The sequence below is a fragment of the Adiantum capillus-veneris genome, chromosome 9 (genome assembly GCF_014529385.1).
Source record: "Adiantum capillus-veneris isolate H3 chromosome 9, ASM1452938v2, whole genome shotgun sequence".
Lineage (NCBI taxonomy): Eukaryota > Viridiplantae > Streptophyta > Polypodiopsida > Polypodiales > Pteridaceae > Adiantum > Adiantum capillus-veneris.
This window is the reverse complement of record NC_140939.1, coordinates 9,569,078-9,574,012: the sequence shown is the minus strand read 5'-3', so window position 1 is coordinate 9,574,012 and position 4,935 is coordinate 9,569,078.

The following is a 4,935-nucleotide window of genomic DNA, read 5'->3' as shown; positions in this document are numbered from 1 at the left end:
GAAGAAGTGCCAGCTCCTAAACCTGCTCCGGAGGTGGTTATGGAAGAGGCTCCGAAGGATAAGAAGCAAGGTAAGCCTAAAGGGCCCTCGTATAAACTTAAGTCTGATATTGAACTGGCTACATATTTGAAGAAAGTTTTTGAAGAACGTATCCTAAATAGTAAAGTGGAGCTCACCTTGGGGGATATTCTTGGAATTGCTAAGCACGATTTCCACGAAGAGATCATCGAAATTATAAAAAGAAAGCGGCAAGTACCGAGTGATCAAGAGTCAGATCGAGTTAAAAGCCAAGTGGTTCGTCACATTCAAGCAATTTTGGAAGACTATGAAGAGTACTTAGCAGATCTTGAAGAAGAAGAGCCAAAGCCTGTGGTGGTTCCCAGCCCGATTATACTTGAGGTAAGAAACATGCATTTTAATGACGGTGAAGATGAAGAAGTTATACCCAAGAGTCACTTTTCGAGGACTCATTGGGCAAGAGCCACGACTGAAACAGTGGTAAAGCTTGGCGACATTGAGGAGCCGGTCTTAGCCCTCATAGACCATGGTTCAAAAATCAATCTCATGGCAAAGAATTTTCACCAAAAGGGGAAGTGGCCTATTGATGTAGATCACGGGTGGCGGATTTGAGCTGCCAACATGCTTCTTGGAGATCTTTATGGTGCATGCGCAAATGTTAAGGTAACTATTGGGGATGTCTATGATGAGCAAAACTTTTTTATACAGGAGCATTCCTCCTACCCGTTGATTCTAGGACAACCCTACATTACGGCTGTGCAGATGGAAACTAAGGTGTTGGATGATGGCTCGGCCTATGCCAGGGTTCGAAGCCGAGATGGTAAGAAAGCGGTTCAATTTCTAATTGTATGTGTTGATCATGTTAGAAACAAAGACAGTTTACGTGATCGTCCAATGCCAAAGATACGTAAGGAGTTTAGAGAACAAAGATTTGCTCAAGATTTTCTTGGGGTGCCACTATAAAGAGGGACTATGGTGGTGTAAGTGAGGAGAAGTTCTCGCAAAGAGAAACCTTCTCTTCAGGATTTCTAGGGTTGACATCTGAGGGTTCAGTATCCTACAGGAAATTTAATGATTTAACTAAGTGGGAGAAACAATATGTTTCAAGAATTCAAAGTGACTTGCAGGGATGTGATGTGCTAGAACCGGATGATGTGATATCATGAATCTTCAAAGAGATATCGTATGTTGATACTATGTCAGAGCTTGAGGATATCAAGCAGAACAGGTTAGAAAGTGGAACTGAAGTTGTTAAAGTGCACTCAATGGACATGTACGAAGAGCTGGACATATACGAGGCACTTATGCATATTGAGGATGACTTGGATAATGAAGTTGAAGCACATGTAGAGATGAAGTACAAGACAGTTGCAAAGAAAGTGAGACCTGTGGCTACACCTCTACCAAAGGGAAGTGATGAAGTAATTAAAGAAGCTTCTCGACAGCCTATGCTCAGAAATCCTAAGAACATTGGGCATGAATTCACTAAAGAGACATTGCAGCAGCTTAAGGTGGGAGAAGATGGTTTTCTCAATGAAGAGGAAATCAAGTGTTTTCAAGGTATGCTCGAAAAACACGGTAAAGCTTTTGCCTTTGAGCCAAGTGAGATTGGGTGTGTGGATCCAAGTGTTGTTGCACCTATGGTTATATTCACTGTTCCTCACATGCCATGGAGCTTACGTCCTATTCCAGTTCCTAAAGCTCACTTGCCAAAGCCTATCAATTTGCTTAATGAGAAGATACAAATGGGAATCTTGGATCCATCATGTGCACCATACTCGAACCGATGGTTCACTGTTCCAAAGAAAAATGGTACTTTAAGGTTCATACAGGATATGCAGCCTGTTAATAAGGTAACAATCCACAATGTGGGTACCGGACCAATTGTGGATGAATTTGCTGAGGCTTTTGCAGGTAGGTCAATTTACTCTATGGGTGATCTTTACTCTCTAGATATGATCAATTTCAGTTAGCTTTGGAGAGCAGGGATCTTACTACGATGCGTACACCTCTCGGATTGGTAAGGATGTGCACTCTGCCACAGGGTGCTACTAATTCTGTAGCTCATATGATGAACGGCATGAATAAGGTATTGAGGGACTTTATCCCACATGTTACTATGCCTTTCATTGATGATCTACAGATCAAGGGTTGTGAGGAAGGCTCAAAAGATGAAGTAAAAGATCAGAGGGGGTTTTTTGCTCAACATATTGCTGACTGTGATGCTATTTTATCCAGGCTTGAAGAAGTTAACTTAACACTTTCAGCGCAAAAATCAACTTTTGGTGCCAAAGAGGTTCTAATTGTAGGGCATATGTGCAGTCCAGAAGGTAGAAGGCCAAGTCCGGCTAAAGTTGAAGCTATTCAAAAGATGAAGGAAACATGCTCTTCGGTTACTGAAGTTCGTCGGTTTCTGGGTGCATGTGTATTCTATCTTATTTGGCTGCCACATTTTGCTCATGTAGCAGAAGTGCTTTATCAACTGTTGAGGAAAGGTAAAAGATTTTTTTGGGAAGAGGTTCACACATGAGCTACGAGGAAACTAAAGAAGATGCTCCTTGAGGCTCTGACCTTGAGGAAAGTTGACTACAAATGCGGAAGGCCAGTAATTTTAACAATTGACACTAGCCCGACATGTATTGGATGGGCTATAGGTCAAGATGATGAAGAAGGTAACGCGGTTCGATTTGGAGCAAAAGTTCTCAATGCTCGCCAAAGAGGCTACCCACAGGTTAAGAGAGAACTTTGGGGCGTTGCTACTGCTCTAAGGTCTAATAAAGAATACTTTATTGGATCATCAGTCATGGTAGAGACAGATTGCTTGCCACTGATAGGGATGATTGCAAATTGCTCTACTCCGGATATTGCTATGCTGCGATGGATAGCCTACATTAAATCTCTTAATCCTGAATTTTGTCATATTGCAGGTAGAGATAATCCTCTTGCAGATATGTTATCAAGAGCTAGATTTGAAGATGAAGAAGAGATGCTGACCACAAGTGATGATGTTGGCTTGAAGTTCTATTCGTCTTCTTATCTGCATGCAAATTGTGGCAATATTGCTCATACTTTTGAGGTATTTTCTCAAGAGTTCTATGAAGGAGAATGGCTTTTGATTGGTCGCTACCTTAGCACTCTTACTAAGCATGAAGGGTGGATGGATCAAGAGTACAAAAAGATAAGGAAGAAAGCTTACAATTATTTTATGAAGGATGGCCATTTATGGAAGCATCCAAAACGCTCTAAAGGAGTACCGCAGCGGGTTGTTTGTGATAAAGCGACTCAACAGCAGGTTATCAAAGAATTCCATGAAAGTTTATGGGCTGGACACAGAGGGGTCTGGGAAACTTTTGTCAAGATTAAGGATCGTTACTGGTGGAAAGGTATGTATAAAGATGTGGCTCAGTTTGTGGAGACATGCCTAATATGCCAACAATATTCTAATGTGCGACATCGAGATGGATTGCATCCCACCTATCCACTGGCTATGCACTACAAGTGGGTGGTGGACCTGATTACCATGCCAGTAGGTGTCTGGCAGATGCGGTATATTGTTCTTGCAAGAGAGGATCTTACTAATCAGGTGGAAGGCAGAGCTTTGCGTACTAAAGCTACCAGTTCCGTATGCAAGTTCTTGCTTGAGGATGTTATTTCCAGGTATGGCTGTGTTGGTAGAATTACAGCTGATAGAGGAGAGCTGGATGCAGATGAAGCTCGGGAATTCTTTGCTCGCTTGGCCATTAAATTGGCTCTCACTACAACATACAATCCAGAGGGTAATGGTAAAAGTGAAAGAGGGCATCCGCCTATTGTTAAAGCCTTAGCAAAAGCATGCCAGGGACATATTGGTGATTGGCCTAAACTCCTACCATTTGCTTTATGGGCTGATCGAACTGCACATAGTTCTGTTACACGTTTTATGCCATTTGAGCTAATGTACGGGAAAAAACCCATCATGCCTACAGAGGAAGCGGTTATCTCTTGGACCATAATGCCATGGGAAGAAGGTATGTCTACAGAAGATTTGCTTGCATTGCGCATACGCCAACTTGAGAGACGTCAAGAAGATATTGAGCAGGCTAAAGTAATGCTTAAGGAAGCAAGGTTGAAGAACAAGGCAGCATTTTATGATAAGCACATACTATAAAATCGTGCTATTAAAGATGGGGATTGGGTCCTTGTATATGACAGTAGCCTCGAAAACCAGTACACTGCTATGCGAAAAATTGTTAAACGATGGTTTGGACCATATGTAGTACTTCATGTTTATGATAATGCGGCCTACAAGTTATGCGAGCTTGATGGCACTGAGCTCAAGGTGCCTATTGCAGGGAAAAGAGTTAAGTTGTTTAAGCAACGAGATAGTGAGATTAATATTGGAGACTTCAACACAGATCAACCTCCTGAAGACAATGTTATTTATGCATCGGACGATGAGTTTGATGATGCTCTAGATTTATGCTAAGTCAAAAGAGTTTTTGTTATGAAGCTTACATGGGTGGCTTCCAACTGAATTCTTTGGATAATTGATGAAGTATCTTCACATCTATTGACTTGGTTCTGCTAACAGAACTTAAAGTAAAGGACTTGACGGCCATTCCATGTGCGGACAGAGTAAGGCATACTTGAGCTTGACAGGGTTCCTTAAGAGAGAACTTAATGGTTAAGCCATGTGCATCATTAACTGGAGCACTTGAGTCTGGCGGGGTTCACTAAGCAAGTTATACATGATTGAACGCTTTGAAGATATGGCAGATACAGTTCAGAGATTTTTGATGGACAGCTACCTAATGATTAAGCTCAAACATTGGTGATAGGATTGAAGTGCTATTGGCATAGGCCGGAGGCTGTGCAGGTTCAGAGGGGGTGGATGTCGTGCAGCTCCGCTGCCATGATGAGAAAAAGAGCAGAGAAATG